We start from the raw sequence: 20,181 nt of genomic DNA on the forward strand, positions 1-20,181 counted from the left end.
ACATGGATTCTAGTTCTTTTTGTGCATCATCAGTCAGTGACTGACTGGCTTTGCATCCTGGGACAAGCTTCAATAACTAGATAATGGAAGAAAAGTCCGTTACATGTAAACCAATAATAACAAACAGAGAATGTAATGATATTATTTTGAATAGAATTTTAGGTGTAGGTTTTTTTTTTTTTTTTAAAAAAAAAGCCAACCAACCATTGTGGAGTGGACGGAAAGTTTTCTTAAAATTGCTTCTTGTAGATGCCCACCTGTAAGATTTTGTTCAGTTTGGTGTGCCTGATTTGATACTTAGGTCTGAAACAGCTCTTTGGTTGCACTTCCTGCTTGACATAGATGTAAGCGAATGACTTTAGAAGTCTATGAGGTCCTAGTGTTTGGGGGCTGTTTTGACCACATTCAGCTTTATACAAAAATCCACAGCAGGAGGATCCCTAGCTATCGACAGCAAGCAAGTCAGCTTGCTGAACCACGCTGGAAGGGAATGGAATCTGGTGACCAGACTCAGCATCTATAAATAAATACAGCAGACTGACTCATTTAGGCCTCTTTCTTGTGAAATGATGGTCGCAACAAGAAATAAACTGAAAAAAGAGGGAACAGTCCTGAGTTAGAAAGCGTTACCTTAATGTTCCTCTCATTCTCGTGTCTCTCTCTAGAAAGGATCTCCAGGCCAAGCAGGTCCTCTGAGGTCCTCACTCAGGCACTTCAGCTGAGGGAAGGGCAGCCACCAGTCAGTTCAGACATTAACTGACAGGCCTGTTAAAAGCATGTCACCTCCCTATTTCTATGTCTGCAGTGCCCCAGCAGGCTCTGAGAACAGTAGGTATTTTTTATCACTAATATTAGAATGCATATCCATTTATCACAGGTTTTTTTGGGCATCTGTGGTAACAGGAAGCTTGCTGGCAAGGAAAAACCCACTGAAGAAGAATAGAATCACCATAGGTTATCATCATAGAATGTCCTGATTTGGAAGGGACTCACAAGGATCATTGAGTCCAACTCCTGTACATGCACAGGACAGCTCCAAAATTCATGCCGTGTGTCTGAGGGCATTGTCCAAATCCTTATTGAATACTGTCAAGCTTAGTGACATGACTACCTCCTTGGGGAATTTGTTCCAGTGCTCCACTACCCTTTAGGTGAAGGACCTTTTCCTAATATCCAACCTAAACCTCCCCTGGCACACCTTCCTGCCGATCTCTTGGGTCCTATCATTGGTACCAGAGAGAAGAGATCAGCGCCTGCTCCCTGTGAGGAAGCAGTAAACTGCTATGAGGTCCCCCCTCAGTCTCCTCCAGGCTGAATAGACCAAGTAACTTCAGCCACCCCTCATATGACTTCCTCTCTAAACCTTTCAGCAACTTCATGGCCCTCCTCTAGACACTCTCCAGTAGCTCGATACCCTTTTCATACTGTGGTGCCCAGAACTGAATATGGTATTTGAGGTGAGGCTGCACCAGTGCAGAGCAGAGTGGGACAATCACCTCCTTCGCCCTCTGGCCACGCTTCTTTTGATGCATCCCAGGGTACAGTTGGCCTTCTGGGCTGTGAGCACGCATTGCTGGCTCATGTAGAGTTTCTCAGCAACCAGCTCCTCAAAGTCCTTCTCTGCAGGAATGCTCTCAATCACATCATCCCCCAACCTGTATTGAAATCATGGATTGCCATGACCCAGGTGTAGGACCTTGCACTTGGCCTTGTTGAACCTCATGAGGTTCGCATAATCCTAGTTCTCCAGCCTGTCTGGATCCCTCTGGATGACATCCCATCCTTCTGGAGTGGCAACTGCACCACTCAGCTTGGTGTCATTTGCAAACTTGCTGAGGGCGCACTCCATCTTGCTGTATCATTGATGAAGAGATTAAACCACACTGGTCCCAGTACGGACCCCTGAGGAACACCACTCGTCACAGATCTCCATCTGACATCGAGCCATTGACCACCACTTTCTGAATATGACCATCCAACCAGTTTCTTATCCACTGAACAGTCCACCCATCAAATCCACATCTCTCCAATTTAGAGAGAAGGATGTTGTGGGGAACTATGTCAAAGGCTTTACAGAAGCCCGGATACAGCACAGCTGTTGCTTTTCCCTCCTTCACTGCTCTGGTTACCCCATCATACAAAGCCACTAAGCGGTCAGACCGGACTTTCCCCGGTGAAGCCATGCTGGCTGTCTCTAATCACCTCCATGTGCTTCAGCATAGCCTCTAGAAGGATCTGTTCCACGAGACTCCTGTTCCCCTTGCCGCCCACTCGCACCGCAGACCCCTCCCGCAGGCCGCTCTCCCGCCCGATACCCGACCCGCCCGGCCATGCTCAGCGCTTCGCTGCCGCCGCGCAGCACGAGGCGCCCCCTGGCGGCCGCCGGCGCCGCGCGCAGCCGGGATAGCGGGAAGGAGCGGCCCGGGAAGCGGCGGGGAGGGGCAGCCTCGGGAGCAGGGGGGCTGCCCGGGGACCCCGGCACAGCCTGGGCCAGCGTGGGGCGTGTGGAGAGAGGCACTGGCGCTTTTCGTAGACTCATAGAATCATAGAATAGTTTGGGTTGGAAGGGACCTTAAAGATCATCTAGTTCCAACCCCCTGCCATAAGCAGGGACACCTCCCACCAGATCAGGCTGCCCAAGGCCCCATCCAACCTGGCCTTGAACACCTCCAGGGATGGGGCAGCCACAGCTTCCCTGGGCAGCCTGTGCCAGTGCCTCACCACTCTCATGGTGAAGAAATTCTTCTTAATGTCCAGTCTAAATCTGCCCCTCTCCAGTTTTTAGCCGCTCCCCTTCGTCCTATCCCCACAAGCCTTTATGAATAGCCCCTCTCCAGCTTTCCTGTAGGCCCCCTTCAGGTACTGGAAGGTCGCTATAAGATCTCCTCTGAGCCTTCTCTTCTCCAGGCCGAATAGGCCCAACTCTCTCAGCCTGTCCTCCTATGGGAGGTGCTCCAGCCCTTCGATCATCTTTGTAGCCCTCCTCTGGACCTGTTGCAACAGCTCCATATCCTTCTTACGCTGAGGATTCCAGAGCTGGACACAGTATTCCAGATGAGTTCTCAATCATAGAATCACAGAGTCATAGAATGGGTTGGGTTGGGAAGGACCTTTACTGGTCACCTGGTCCGGCCCCCCTGCAGTGAGCATCTCCAGCAAGACCAGGCAGCCCAGAGCTCCATCACCCTACTCTTGAATGTCTCCAGAGATGGAGCCTCCACTGCCTTTCTGATCTACCTGTGCCAGTGTTTCACCACCATCATTGTAAAAAAAAATTTTCCTTATATCCAGGCAAAATCTGCTTTCCCTTTGTTTAAAAACATTGCCCCTTGCCCTGTCACAACAGGCCCTGCTAAAAAAGTCTCCCCATCTTTCCTATTACCCCACTTTAGAGCCACAATAAGGTCTCCCTGCAGCTTTATCTTCTCCAACGCCATCTCCCTCAGCCTTATAGGAGAAGTGCTCCAGCCCTCGGATCATTTTTCATGGCCCTCCTCTAGACCCACTCCAACAGCTCTATGTCCTTCTCACACTTCTAGCAGCACAACAGTCCCGATTTAGGCTCGGGGCAATGGTCAGGCGGCCAGGTCCAGCAGGAGCCACGCCGGCTGCAGGAAATGAGCCCAGGGGCACAGGTGGGAGTGTAGAAGCGTCTGGTGCCGGAAAAGGCTGATTTGCTTGCCATCTTTTGAATTGCCGTCAATTTCTTGCCAGCTACTTATGCACTGTATTTTCTTGTTCCTCCTGCAAAAACATGCACTTTGTATGAAAGTCCTAGCTACTGATGTGTTTACTTGAAACCTTTCCTTTCTGAAATGTATTATTTTGGTCTCCTCTCTTACATAGGACAAGAGGAAATGGCCTCATGTTGCTCTGGGGGAGGTTTAGACTGGATATTAGGAAAAATTACTTCACTGAAAGGGTTGCAAAGAATTGGAACAGGCTGCCCGGGAAGCGGTTAAGTCACCATCCCTGGAGGTATTTAAAAGACGCGTAGATGTGATGTTTAGGGACATGGCTTAGTGGTGGAGTTGGCAATGCTAGGTTTACAGTTGGGCATGATGATCTCAAAGGTCTTTTCCATCTTAAACAATTCTGTGCTTCTACGACTTTTTAACAGGTGTCACTGAGGGCTACATTTACATGCCTTGTAATTTGAGAGCTATTGCTCTCACCTGGGAAATAGGAAGCAATAGCTGACGTCTTCTTAAGTATGCCATGTGATAGCTGAGCAACTGGACAAAGCAGGAGAAGGAGCACTAATACTACCGTTGCCTTTTTTATCCTGTGTAGAATATGATTGATCAGATGTTCGCTAAAAAACTGAGCAGACTGGGCACTGTAGGAGAGAGGGATATGCAAAGAGCTCATTTCTGAATCCTGGCAGATCTCAGCTGTGAACTAGATGCTAGCTGATCAGCGTTGCCAGGAGAGGGTATTTAGATGCTTAGCAAAATTTTCTGCTGCAAAGATGTATTTACATGCTTCCAGTGTTAATGTGGCTAATTAGCTGGAGTTTTGAAGATATCAGTTTTGAACACAGGTGAATAAAGTGGCAGTTAGCTAGAAATAAACTGCTTGAAAAAAAGCTGTGTCCTGGAACTCTGTCCAAGGGATTAGGAAAATAACCAAACAGGGGAAGTATCTGTCAGTATCTCCGTGACACTCAAATTCGAATAACTTCTAAAGATGGAATCAGTCCTGTAACTCATAAATGTTATTATGACTGCCGTGATGACAGCCTTTTGTAAATCTACACCTTAATCTTCCTAAGCTGTACACCTCCAGGTGTGAAATGGAGGTCGTAGCATATTCCTGATTCAAAGAGGCATTATGGGGTTAAACTAAATACCATGAGTCATCTCGTGATTAAAACCAGATAAGGGCATATTTTTCTAGGGAAAACAATAGGACAAATCGTATTTGGCTTGTAGGCACAGAATTTTCCTTAGAGTTGTTATTCCACCAGGACAATGTGAATGGAAGAGAATTTCTTATTCTGTTGCTCTTATGTCTGGCAAGTCACACTTGGAGCTGGACCTGAAAAGTAGTTTCCTCTCTTCTGAGGACAAAGGAGGTAACACTTGCTCACTTTGGAACAGGTGGGAACGGAGAGGATGCTCCGTAGGTGTGCAAGGGGTAGAGACTTTCCTGGCAGTAACAAGAAGAGGTGACAATGACACCACTTGCCTTTCTTTAACCTCCTTCTTTCTGCAAGTTTTCCCCTGACTTGATTTGGCATTTCAGTCTTGCCATCCAAAGTGCAGAGCATCCCGACACAGAATGTTGCATGAACAAGAACTGTGGGTTTTGGCATAGTTTGCACTGGAGTGCACACTTGAATGGGGATCAGGGCTCCCCACAAAGCAGATGGGCTGCAGGGAAACAGTGACAGTCATTGCCAGATTGTGCTCCATTTTTTTTAAGCTTTCCAATTTCCCTTTCATGTTACAAATGGCTGAATTAAAAAATCACACAGACATACAATTCCTACACATTGAGACATATGGCTTGTGGAACATGTAAGGTTTTGACACCTTCCAGAGAAGCAGCGTACACCTGGGTGAATTCACCAGTGCGTATTAAAAAACCCAAACTTCTTTGGAAATGAGTGCTGGTGAAAGGGAACTTAAATGGGGAAGTTTAGAACAGGCACTAGAGAGAATTCTGGGCAAAGCTTTTCAGGACACAATACAGACTTTTTCCACTAGGTGGTGGAAATCTGCCATCATCCAGAGCTTTAAAAAAAACAGGGAAAAAATCACATAATTATGAAGGGCAGGCTGAATTAAGATAGAAAATAGCTGTAATAACAGCTTACGATGTATCGATTAAAATGAGTTCTCTGCCTGTCGAAGAGACAATCATAGAAAATTATTCTTAATGCTATCCCTGACACAAAGGCAAAAATGTGTTAGGGAGGTTTTCTGATGTTTTAGAAAAGGAAATGAAAGGATAATTTAATCTAAATGAATTCTCTCACCCTCTACAGAAGGACTGTCATCTGTAATTTCAGACCATAGGAACTCAAGAAACAAATCTCTCATGCATTTATTTATCTTCAACTGCCAAAATATATTTTTTAAATTAGTAATTTTAATTAACATACTTCATAGATCTCCCACAGCCCAAGACTCACTGCCTTGGAAGCATTGTTTCTAAAGGTGCCCTCATGGTGGCAGCAAAACGATCAATTATTTAACAACAACAGATTTGAAAATGACAGAATTTTCTGTTGTTCTTGGCATAATGCATGGCTGGAACAGCAGAGACTAAACATGCTCTGGTGCTAACATTACAGAAGGAACAAGAATTTGCAGAGTCACTTGCTTCATCTAATACAGCATCAAACAATCACTGCTGACTTATTCTACCCTTCTTCCTTCAAAGCTACTTCCAAGTCATACCTCGCATATGATTCATGTTTTAAGATGAAAGCTACTATCAAGGACACCGTTTTCAAAGATATTGAGGACCTCCTCTTTTCACTGAAATTCATGGCTGTTATCTCAGTGCCAATTCACAGATCCCATAGAGAGAAATCATCAACTCATCATCTATTTTGGGGAGGAAAAAGAGAGAGAGAGATGGTGAGATACCTGTTTTAAAGAAGCTGTTGTTTTGATAGTAACTCTGCCTCTCATTCATGGGATGGGGTACAATAAATCATGTTGTTCTTAATGTCATTCTGAGCATTCTGAGTTAACTTCCTGATCCATTTAATCAGATCCTTTATTGCAAATATCTTATCTCATAAGTTATACCAAATTTTTACCTCTTGTGTCCTGAAAAAGTATTGGGCCCAAACATAGCCCTAATATGCTTCTGCCCAGTGCAATCATTATGAATCTTGAGTTCTGCTCATGACACAGAAATCTTACTTCATTTATGCATAGACAGACCTCAGTCTTGCCGTTGAATTCCTTTTTGGCATGTATAGTACAAGTGGCTCTTGGTGGGTTTTGGAAAAGCTGAACTCTCCAGAGGACTGGAATAAGCCTTCAGTTAATGAGTTGCATCTAATCAGTGCTCTTCTGGTCCTGTCAATGAGAGTCACACCAACTCTACTTTCATTCTTCATGGCATTACCAGGGAATATGATCTTGCTGTCTGATTTCTCTCCTTGGCCTGCGTGTCTTATCTCCAAGCAGCTTACATGTTGTCTGGGTACCTCGCCGATCTGCACAATAATTGAGATACTTGTTCTTTCTTTCAAAGAGATCTCACGTTTCTAGGTATAATGAGTAAAGTTTCCCCTGCTGCCTTCCAAAGTACCTGTCTCTGCACCATCCCACTTCTTATTTACCGCTCTCCTTTCCTCCCAGAGTCAATCAGCAATTTCTGAGAGTGGTTATGCAGCAATGCTGCAAGCAGGGAGGCTGTGCAGAACTAGGCGAGCTTCATCCGCAGAAACCTTCTAGTCATGAATTAGTCATTCATGTACTTGGGTGACCACTGAAGGTGACATACTTTTTCTGGGTTTCTTGTTGAGATGGATATTTGGTTGCTGCTCAACTGAAATCTAACCAAATGTGGCTGGCTACATATACATTACAATGGGGAGTCTCCAGATCAGAACTGAAATACAGTGCTATAGTAATGAGTGGCAGAAAATCTAAAGTTAGCTAGCAATACTTAGATAGATGTTGGCATAACTAGATTACTTTTCTCCTGTTAATTAAAAGTTTTGTTCTTTTTCCTGTGTGTTTTTTTTTTATGGACCACTGCTAGCTACAGCAAATAATATTACAATGGAAATGCTAATAATGGAGGTGACTATTTCCTTTTTATTTGATTTCTGGAGTATCATTCAAGTAGTTAAATTGTTTAAAGAACTCAAGGTAGCTTCTTTTTTGTCCTGCCTAAATATAAGGAGTAGAAGCTCTGCATTCCACATATTCTCTAATAATTTCCAGAAATACATTATTCATTGAATGTTACGCCTAATTTTAGGTCTCTCATTTTGTAGTGTTATCCTTCACACTCAAAATCATAGTATCACTTACTTAAGGATTATTTTAGAGGCTTCTAATACACAGGAGCACATTAGCAATCCAAACCGTTTCTTCTCTGTGCATGGACTTCTAGCCAAGACAATATTATTAAAATGCAGAAGATACAGTCCTTCTCTTCAACTGTGTTTGCCATTTAATGGTCCTGGTAAAGTACTGCTTCATTTGCAAATGCTTCCCGTCATGAAAAGTGAATATATCAACTCTAAATTGTCTTGACTTAGCTGGCGTGGGTACACTTGCAGCAACATCCATATCAGACTGTAGTGAATTACAAGAGAGTAAGCAGCACGGGGGCAAGCCTGTGCTGAATGTTGTACTGTATCGGCTATGTTTCTCTGAGGACCCACACTAGTTAGTTTTGAGTTAGAGTTCACACAGCTTTATGGATCAGGCATATGGCTGCAGAAGAGACAAGCTTCAGAGTCGATGGTACTAATTGCCACAATGTGAATGTAATCTCAGGGTTCAGGGCAAACCCACCTCCAAGTAATAGCATTTCACCCATGCAGCTCACAGTTTTGTTGGTGAATCTGTGAGCATATGTGAAAACATTTGCAACTTTTATTCTATAACTTCTCTGCAAAGTCTAATGCAGACTTACTCAGCACTTGTTAGACCACAAGTCTGGAAGACAGAGCATTTCATATATTAGTGCTAAAAATCAACCAGGCTGGCTGTTTCAGACCTGTGATTTTTGATTTTTTGTAATATATACCATGATGACAAGAAAAGAATTTCACCTCTGAGCTATGAACTGGGGAGATCATCAAAGCATAGGTTGAAAATGAGGAGGAAACTTGATGGAGGAATAATTGTGCTCTCCTTATTCCTGTATTCTAAATGGCTATTCATGTTTAAAACAGAAAATGCTAACACCTGTTAAAATAAGAGTATGAATGTGTCATGGAAGATAAAAGTATGAAATGGCTCTGTAATAATAATAATTATGATCATAATAATAATGATAATTATAAAATTATATAATTTGTGTGTCTGCACGGGTTTTCTGAGAAACTGATAATTAGGAATAGGTATATGCATGAGTGGTATTACTAGATATGTCTATGTGTCTGTGTGGAGCATTGTGATGCTTTGGGAGCTGCAGAAATAACATTTTCAAAGTGAAAAATTATCTATTGTACACTCACTTCTGGATAAGAGAGCCAATGATGGTGCACTGGCAACTATCATTCTAAGCATTTTCTGATTTCTGAATACCTGAAATTGCAACAGGAATATTCTTTTGCCATAGGCTTTTTAATATTACACACAGACATATGCATGCATCTGGGTGTACCTAAATGCACACTTGCAAACTATATTAAATTAATATGTATCTAACCACATAAATAATAAAATAAAAAAAAACTTATTGTTCTTGCAAAATGCCTTTGATGTTACAGATACAGTTGCAAAAACAGAGTAAAAATTCTGCAAGTGTAGGTTAGTGCAGACAACATTTGATCATAACATGTACTTTTTAAGGAAAACTGATCACATTTCACTTTTATTAAAAAATGCTTCTATCCAATGGGGGCGATTTTACGCTAGTCTGAAAAATTGCTTGGTAAGCATGAGACAAATCCAAAGTGTTATGTCTGACACTGAATTTAATACATGATAGGAAATTGCAGACTGAACATGTTATAGGAACAATTTTCTTACATTTCAAGGTTCAGAATCCCATAAATCTCTTATCAGGCTTCCTAAATTAATGATTACAAGAAATGGTTTCACCTGCTCTTCTACTGAAAATAGCTCTTCTTCCAATATCTATGAGTTTTCTTGCTACAATGAAGTCAATCTGAATTTTTTCTTTTTTTTTTTAATTTCTCTTTAATAGCCCCCCTAGTCTTAATCTCATTGTGCAAATTAAGAGGAAACACCTGTACACACAGGCAGCAAGGATGACTTTAACCTATTTACAGGTAAGCCATTGGATTTTCTGGCTTCTTCTATCGAATCTCAACTAATGACAACAATAATTTGAAACTTTTTTTGTGCAGATTACTATCGTGTGTGGTGATGACCACCAACCATCATGCAAAACCAGAACTAATGTACCTACTGATATCGATTGCTTAAATAGTGAGTGTAAGACTGCATCAAGTCTTCTGTAGATCTATGTGGTAGTGAGAATTGGTGTGTTTTTTGCTTCCTTGCATCTCAAATTAGTAAAAACTTCTACCCACCTGAGCACATTCCTTCCTTCAGGTAACATTTGGCCCTAGTGCAAGGGGAGTTTTACCACCGACATCAGAAATTTTCACCCTGCTATGTATAGAATGAGGCACAGATCTACTCATGCAGGCTCTGGGAAACTTGCCCAGTGACTGGATCTGTTCTCCCTGTGGCTCCTGGGAATGATTGTTCCGCCTCAAATACTGAATTCCCTAAATGGCACAGGAAAATGTCAGTTGAGGCCATGTACATAAAAAGCCTTGATTAGGAGCATGGAATTAGAGCTGGATCTTCTATACCCTGTTAGCAATCCTCTAGGCTGCTTGTTTTATATGTTCTTCTCAGTCTTATATCTTGAATTTTTGTTTGAGTCATGAAATATTCACTCTTGCTATGCAGTATCCAGCTTCAGCATAAACGATGGAGAATGTTCCCTTGCACAGAATACATATAGCCCTGAGGAGACAACACTTACTTGCATGTGAACTTCAGACTCCACACAGCCGAGTTCTGCTGCCTGGGACAGGTAGTGGGGCGAGTGGTCTGCCCAGCATCGTGGCTCCCCTGGTACTGCAGCAGCAGCAGGGTAAAGTTCCTCGTGTTACCCTATAAACCTGTGGCCTCAGAGCTGCTAAGAGAAGGTATGAGTAACATTCTGGATCACTGTTCTCAACTGACATTTACAGTTTCTCAAGATGCCCTATGGCATGTGTGCTATAAAAAAAGAACAGTGTCAGAGGGAAGGGGAGAAAGAAAATGGGTCCGACAGAGAAGGTGAAATGAAGAATATGACTCTATTACTGGGACAGGCAGGTGAAACAGAGAAGCAGAGCAATTGCAGTGCAGTCGAGATTATTTTATGCATTGTCAGCCCTCATCTGGGATATCAGCATCATTCACTCTTCAGAAGGAAACTGGGATAAGCGAGAGGTTTCATCACGTGAACAGACTTAAAACATAGACTTCAGACAAACTTTGCAGTACTTTCTCAGTACACCCGCTCATCTATTAAAAATATTTTGCGAAGGCTTCAGGTCCTGGAAGACCTCCAAGTCACTTTTGATGAGATTTTTGGGAAAGTTTTAATAATAAAAAATATTTTGATCTTATAAATAAGATCATTCCTCATATTTGAAGTTCGAACTTTTGCCCTTTTTCTAATGTTTTGAAATCCAGAGACTGTTAAAAATGTACTAAAATCTTCAGTGCTGTGGAGAATATTTTAGCATCCTAAAATCTCACTTGGAAGTGTAGTTTCAGGCTTTCATTTTATGGATATTTTGCCAGAAATTATTTCATAAAAATCTGTAAATTTTTATGGTTTGGAATATCCAGCTTTATAAATGAATGTGAATGAGTTGTAGATAAAAAGTCCTGGAAATTTTATGAAGTATTGTTCATCAAATTAAAAAAAAAATAATTAAGGCAGACTGAGACTGATTCTGCTTTTTCAAATGTACCTTTAAAAAATTGATATTTTGGGTTTTTTTTCTTTTATTTTAATCCAAAGCTACATTATACTTTATTGGCTAAAAATGATGAAGTTTATTTATATTGGAATAAGATGTTGAGTCAGTCACGGTATGTGAACTGTTACAAAGGAGAGAAAACTAGTACGTTAAGAACAATTTAGCTGCAGGTTATTGCTTTACAGTGTTTTTCCATCTATGCCTTTTTATGCAGAAATAACTAAGGAGCTCAGTCACTGTAAGCCTAGGAATGCCTTTTGAATTTTAAACAACAAACAAATGAAAATAGCTGATTCAGTTTTATATTTTTGTTATTCTTCCATGTCAACTATTTCTAAATTGGCAGTTTGAAAGGTCTGCAAATGTCGTGCATATCCAGCATCCTGAGCAACCTTAGTCTGGATGCAAATGGCACAGTTTAATGGAAATTCCAATATTGGTATCACTTCCTGCTTCCTAACAAATGTTATAAGTAAAAGCTGTCCTTTAATACCTGAGATGCTTCCTTTTTTTAATGTATTCTCTGACTTCAGGGGCAATTAGATGGTAACTGCCCAGGCCAAGGTTGTTCTTCCTCAAATACTTCCATTGACTACAGCTTGCGCAGAGCAACCACTGAGATGCCTGCTGAGTTCCCAAGAAAATTGCTGGATGAAAAATTTTACATCCATGGAGACTTACACTTTGGAAAGACAAAGCAGACATCAACTACTGGTTAAGTAGGGTTCCTTAACAATGTATGTCATCACAGTGACACAAAGCAACTGGAATGACCTGCTCTATCTTATGAAATGTAAAATAATGGGTTCTATTAAATTTACACCAGCAATACCCAGTGTAATTGCACTTTTATAGGCTGAACTACTGGAGTTGCACAGAAAGGAGAGTAACAGAAGTGAACTGCGCGTTGTGCTTGTAGTGACTGTGAAAGACTGTATTTGAACAGAAAGGCTACAGCCAAGGGACATCACTGTCTGTTATGTGTTTTCACTCTGAAAATTCGTGAAGGGCTCAATTATATATAATATAAAATGAGGCATCTTCTTCTTTGCCCTGTGTAGTCTGTGGTCACTTGGACAGAACAAAATGGATGTTGATTATTATAATTTAGATTTGTTACCATTTTATGCTCACAGCATGCAGGTCGCCTTGGGAAATTCTGGAGTGGAAAGGGTACTGTAAATAAAGTAGAATATGTATGAGCTAGTGATAAGAGTAGGTCCTATAATGAAGGAAACATCTTCATATCACAATACGTGTGTTTGAGGTTCTGTTTTGCCATTTTTTCCCAGGAAAGCATCCGTTCGATCCTGTTTTTGTAAGCAAAAAGGACAAGTATATTCAGGGCAAAAAAATAGAAATCTGATATTTCTCTGTCTGCAGTGATTAATCATATTACAAAATCCCTTTAAAATTCATGGCCATCTTAGCAGATGCATAGATAACAGCTGCTGCCCCCCACACTTCTCAGGTCTATAAAGACTATCTAGTAAAAAAGTAATGGTTATTATGCTGTCATTCTTTCTATTTGGAGTTATGTTCTGTTTCTACCAAAATCATCCCAAGGCTGCAGAATTAGAAACTCTTTTTCCTACTTGTATATAAACTTTCATTTCTTATGGTTTCATTTAATATATGCTAATTTTAATAATAAAGTTGTAGGAATTATTGATAAATTAGTACCTAAAGGGGCTACAAGAAAGCTGGGGGGGGGCTGTTTACAAAGGCTTGTAGTGATAGGTTGAGGGGCAATGGCTATGAACTGGAGAGGGGCAGATTTAGACTGGACATAATGAAGAATTTTTTCATTGTGAGAGTGGTGAGACACTGGCACAGATTGCCCAGGGAAGCTGTGGCTGCCCCATCCCTGGAGGTATTCAAGGCCAGGTTGGATGGGGCCTTGGGCAGCCTGATTTACTGGGAGATGTCCCTGCCCATGGCAGAGGGGTTGGAACTAGATGATCTTTAATGTCCCTTCCAACCTTAACTATTCTATGATTCTATGAAATTAGTGCTTCTGAAAAAATTTTCTGTTACTCTTTTTTATGTGTGAGAAATAATTGTGGCTTCAAAGTATGTCTGTAAATCAGGCTAAACATTCCTGTATTTGTAATTCTAGAGATCAAAGCATAGTCACTAGTTTTTGTGTAATGAACAAATTTGCATCAAGCTAGAAGGAAACAGTTTTCAGTACAAAAAAACCCTTTGTAATGGAAAAAAAGGAGGCAAGTATCAGTACATTTCACTACTGGAATTATACTTTACAGATACTTTAAACTCTGATTATAATATTAAATTCATATTCAAATATTTTTTTTCCTTTCCTCTGAAAGGAGGCTCAGCCTGATGAATATCTGAGTAGATGCAGAGGAGCAAAGTTAGATAGCAGAGCACTGTAGTTTTCTCAGTCACAACTATAAGTTTAGATGTCCAGTGACATTTGTCTTGCATGTCATTGAAAAAATAAACTCAGGAATCTCTGGCACCATTATATTAAAGCAGCACCTCAAGAATCTTTCCTCTTTAGCTCCACCAGCTATGCTACAAAAGAAGTATCTACCATGTTAGAAAGGATGCATTCCAGTGTTCCCAGCTCAGCTGCACAAGGTGGTGTAATGAAGTACAGCTACATCCCGCCTTTGGACAAATGCAGCACTGTCTCAGAAGTTCCTTTCTTTGCTGGGCCTTTCTCAATACTGATTCAAGAAGTTCATAAAGGGAAACAGTCTTGTGTTTCTTTATTCTTCTTTATGATCTAAACTGGCTTCCAAATTATTCAGAAACATCTTTTTAGTCCCATGCTTAAGATAACAGTTACATGTCTGTTTGGCCACTTGCACTGACAGACTGCTCTTTAACCTAAGAACATGTGGGAGAGTCTTCTACTAAATGAAAATTGTTTTGAGTTTTTTCTTTACCTGTTTTTGTCCAAGTTGCTTCTGTCTTTCTGAACACTGATATGAGAAGGCAAATGAAGACAACAGTGACGTCTTATGGTTAGAGCTTTAATACAAAGCATGAGGCAAACTGGATGCTTCTGGTCCTCATCCAGAAGATGAGGGTCCATACTTCAGAAAATAGAATTCAGAAAGCAACATTTGTCTTCAAATATCAGGAAAAAGCTGCAGACAGGAACTACTATCAGAGGAACAGTCTAATATTGAAGGAAGGTTTGTAAGAGAAGGTACTCCAGCACTTAAAACCAATCAATACCAGAATGAAAAACTCCAGGTTACCTTACCTCTTCTGTCCCGTTTTGTACATGCTTATTTTGATTTATCGTCACAGAAAAAGATTAGATTTTGAAAGCAATAGCAACATCCGCAGTTGGTATCCCTGTGACTTTTCCTTTTTGCCTCTGAAATAGGAAAACACCTGCCCTCTAAAAGGCAACTAAAAAGGAAGCATATAATTAATGCTTAATATTTTCGGTTGCTCGTGCTTTCATTTCCCTTCCTCACTGTCTGTGCCTTTGATAAAGAGAACAAAAGATTTTTAATGGTAGTTGACAGTAAGCAGGCTTCAGTACCAGAATTGACAGATTATATGCAACTACTGAATTTCATATTGTGACAGAGCTGCGTTAACAATTTTAATTCTCAAAATCTGTGCACTGCATCAAAATTAATCCAACATCTCCAAAAGACAAATGCGTTCCTTTCCAGTATTGAAAGGAATTTTGGTCTATGGACTTGAGTAATATTCTGACTGTATCAATCTGGCTGTCACCAAACAATTTTTAGGTGATTTGCTGCCTAATAGGCTTTTCAGTCTTCTGCAGTTGTCCTCCCCACACATCCCACCACAAGAGTAGTTCTGTTACAGCCAGGAAACCTAAGCACATAAGGTCAGCAAGACTTGCAGGGAAAGGTGACATCTTTCATCAGAAGACCAGATATAGATGACATGGCTGAGAGTGCCACAACTGAATCTAGAAAAGCCTGTGTGCTAATGTGAGGTAATGTCAACTAGGAGAGGTGACTTAACCTTTAAGGAAAACTGAACACCCATCAACAGGCTTTAGAGTGATGCCCTCCTAGACTTTTAACCTACATAGAGATGAAGTTAATCCTGGAGCTATGCACTTAAGTTCTTTTCACAGTATGGAGAAGAAGTCTAGGTAGGTGTCCCACATCCCAAGAGTGTCTTCAACCCACTGAAGCACAGTATCTTCAACTTTGTGTTGACTTGGCAATTGTGGTCAAGAATATTCATCAAGTCATCCCATGAAGACCATAGAAGAAATGCCTGGCCTCCGGGCCCCAAAAAGGTAGGAGTTCCTCAGGCTTATCAAAATTAAGACACATCTCAGCCTCCCCAGAAACAGGCATTAAAGTATCCAGGAAGCATCACTGTAGGAAACCTTGTGCTTATAACCTTGTGCTTATAATCTTGTGCCTACTCTGACAACTTTGCAGCAACATTAGGAAGTCATCACATATCCTCTTGCTCTTGAACCTTAATTATAAAGCAGTTTTGCTGTTTTTAAATATCTCTCTACAAAATATTTAAATGAATAGTTAGAAAACCGTATTGTTCAAAAATTAATTTGCTGCTGAGATTGTTTATGCAAACTATATCTTCTGTTGAGTACTTTAATGTTTTAGTGAGTCATATTGCAATTACATTTTTCCCCTCTGTTAGATGACAGTAATTAGCTATGCTACAGGAAATTGCCTAAATGGAAAATGCTATGTAGGCTTCCTACGAATTTATAGAATAGATCATGGAAATGGTGTTCCTATGCGGCTGAGAGATATAAGTCTTCTCCCTCACCCCAGTTTTACACTGTTTTAAATATATTGACTTCAGGAGAGTTCTGCATGATTTACCCAAAAATGGCTTTTATCTCCAAATGAGAACAGTCAAGTTCCTGATTCTGTGTCAGAATCGGTAATGAGGCACCACGTTGCTTTCTTCACTCTTGAAAAAATGTTTACACAGTTGCTTGTGGCTCTCTGGAACAACAGCATTAGCAAATGTAGAGTCTGATCTCTACCTGGGATCCTGGGGTCTCATCGGTTTAGTCCATTGAGGATCATGTTCTGCATTTACTTGTCCTAGACTTTTAGACATAGCTGTTAAAGTATTTCGCTTACACCTTCATTTTTATTTGTGGACACAAACATAAACACACATACATACTTCTCTAAACACAGCCTTAATAGGACAAGAGAAAGCACAATCATTCAGATAAGTACTGGTAGAGCTGAACAGTTAATCCTGCTTTTGGAATACCCAAACATTTAAAAAAAACCTTTAATATTATAAATTTTCAAATTTGGTCTATTCACAAGATTTGTGAATTCTAGCTGTGTAAACTCTCTGTCTTTGTTATACTGTTTTTAAGGCAGCACAAAACCAGTCTCAATAGATCCAAGTTTAATTGCTTTACAGTCAGGAAGAAGCTGATGGATTTATTTCTGAATCCTCAAAGCATTGAAATGGTGGCTACAGGTTTAGTGACTCAATGTTGCACGACATGAAAATTGAATCTCTGTTTTATGAAAAAGAAACCCATTAAGTATAGTGACCAGTGCATATATAGCACAAACACTATCACGACCAGTATTATTTGTGGCTGCAGAAAGGCTAAAACACTTAGTCTAACAGCTAATTAAAACTCATGCACAAGGAGGTATACTCATACCTGCAGGAGGTATAAGTTAATGACTAGAGCATCAGGTTAGGTCAAAACCAAAAGTCATGTCCTATTGTCATGAACAATGCTGTGGTTTCTGGGGAGATCAGTGAAAGCTAAAATGGACTTGTATGGGCTAGTTTACCTTTTTGCTATGCTACTTCTTTCTCCTCCCTAATGTCTATCCGTACTATATAATTGCAAAAGAGACATTCTCTTTGTTTTCTTTCCAGCCATTTTTTTAGAATACACTGTGGGAACTACACTCTCAATCTCAGCTGAGCATTAATTTAGTGCTGCCACCACTGCTGTTCTGGCCCCATGCTTGTATAGATTTTGTACATACGTTTTAAAGTTATTGCTTTTTATACTTTATCTTACATCACAGTTCTTATAGTCTGTTAAAAAATTTAAGAATTTGAAGACATTGACCTGCTAGTATTGTTAACATTTTGGCAACTGAATCTTACCATCATTTCAATGGTAAAAAGGTCCCAAAAGGTGAGGTTCCACTGTATATGATCCTTTCAAGACATTTCCTAGGATTTTAGTTTACTTAAAGCTAAGTACTGTTATTATTATTTTAATAAAGACCTGCTAGCGCTGACAGTCTTCTAATGCAAAATCTAAATTTGCCTCTACTAAAGTAAAAGATATTTTCTGTATGATGTTTCTGTCTCTCAACAAGGATAGCAGTCTTTATAGCTTACTGTTTTCTGAGGAAGAAATTACAACATGTAGATTATGAAGTGCAATATTTTAAGATTTTTCAGCATTATCTTATGCATGCCACTGAAAATAGTACAAACAATAAAGTCACCATTTTTAGGCTCTGCAGATGTGCTTTGGGCCTTGCTCAGTATATCTAACTTTACTAATTGCATTCCTTCTGCCATGCTTCTTATCTAAATGTTTTTCTGTGTTCAATCCAAGGCCATGAGTTTTGGTAAAGCTACTCCTAGTGTAGAACTAATCCTAATTAGTCTTTAGTACTGTCTTTTTACAGTGTCTTTTTGCAGGTTACCATACAATTCATTAAAATTTTGATGTTTCTTATTCTGGAATAATTAAACTTGTTCAGTGAGCGATAGCTTTAAATTCTGCCTAGGTAAAGACATGAGACATAGCCAGACAGTCTTCCAAAATACATATATCACACCCTGTTGTGCAAGGAGACACATAGTCTAACTGTTTACTTACCATTTTGATAATTTCTTACTGGGCCCTATAAATACATACATTTAAAAAGACTCTATATGCTGCTTAAAATGATTTTCTGCTTTACTTTTTTTTACACACAATGTTTTCTATGAGTCTGCTCATATTTTAATTAATTTGGAGGGAATAACAATATTAAAGTTTGTGGATTTAAAAGAAGAGAGTCTAAGGAGAAAAGCAACATTTTTAAAATACAAAATTATGTTATTTGCAGACTGCTCATGAAAGAGTGTATAGAGCTCTAGATGTTCAGTTTGCTGGCTGCCAAGCATCCATCTATTTTTATGTTTTGTAACCCAAGTATGATACTGCATCTTGGCAAGAGATTAAATGATTTATGAGAAGAAAATGATTCAATGAAAGAAGACCTATAAACATAACCCCGCTGCTGAAAACAATAGTGATACTGATCAGTGAACTGCAGCAGAATTTGTGAGGACACTGGATAGATGAAGTGCTTTTTTCTCTTGGGAGAATAGGTTTCTTGAAACAACAGTGACTATTCCAACAGTGGATAGCAGGTGTAGAATTGTCTTATTTAGGTCTTAGCTAGTTCTGAGTGTTACCCATCTCTTATCACATATTATTGTAATAACGTGAGGGAGAGATTATGTGGGAGAAAGAAAGAAAGATAGATTTATGTGGAGCTAACTCCCTCTTTTGCTCTTCCAGCACTGGGAATGCCTTTTTTTTTTTCTTTCTTTTTTTTTTTTTTTTTAATTAAGTGGCATCTGTTTAAACAAATCGTGATCTTGGAATGCTATTATTAACATTAATGGAAAAATACTGATGCACCCAGTTAAGCAGAGTTGGTAGCAGTGCTAGTGAGTATAACTATATGATACTTTCAAGCTTAAGATCCAAACTTTGCTGTAGTTTTGCCAGTATTTAAATGTTGTGCTGAAAATGTTCCTGTTAGCTGCCTGATGCACACAAGATTTTCCCTTTCCTTGCTCCACCCTCTTTTTTTTAAAGTTTCGGTGGTTTCTGATAATGAGACAAAAGCAAAAGATGTTGTTCTGCTAATTTAAGAATAATTTGGGCAAGCACTTCTTCTGACCAGGTCTTGCATCCTTAAGTTTTGAATAGGGCTTGGAATTGTACAGTATGTGGTATTTGTGGCCAGAATGACTTTATGCAATGCAATGCCACTCCAGATGGATCATTATTCTGAAAGGGCTCAGTTTGTACCTGCTCAGCAGAAACTCAGAGAGCCAAAAGATGACAGAATAACAGTCTGCAGAAATCCTGTCTGATCAGAGTCCTTAAGCACCTTAGTTTACCTTAAGTTTCTCTTGTTCTTGAATTTCTGCTACCACACATTTTCTACCTGCAAGAACTGAGACCTACCTCGTGCCTAAGACCACACAAGATACACAGACTAAACACCATCAGGTTTAATTCCTATCGGAGACATAGAGTCGCATGATCCCATCACTGCCTCCAAACCGGTTTGCACATGTTTAGAGACAATTTGCAGCACAAACATCCCCAGAACTCTGGTTTCCTTGCTGTGCTCCAGGACTGGCCTCAGATCAGAAAAGTAGTTTTATGTTACTGCTTTGTGTCCCACCAGTAATGGCAGGCAGCGTGGTGGAGGAAGAGAAGATGATGTAGCTCTATACCTTTTCTGCCTTTCCTGCTGCTTAGTCCCTGC

Source organism: Cuculus canorus, chromosome 1 (genome assembly GCF_017976375.1).
Source record: "Cuculus canorus isolate bCucCan1 chromosome 1, bCucCan1.pri, whole genome shotgun sequence".
Taxonomy (NCBI): domain Eukaryota; kingdom Metazoa; phylum Chordata; class Aves; order Cuculiformes; family Cuculidae; genus Cuculus; species Cuculus canorus.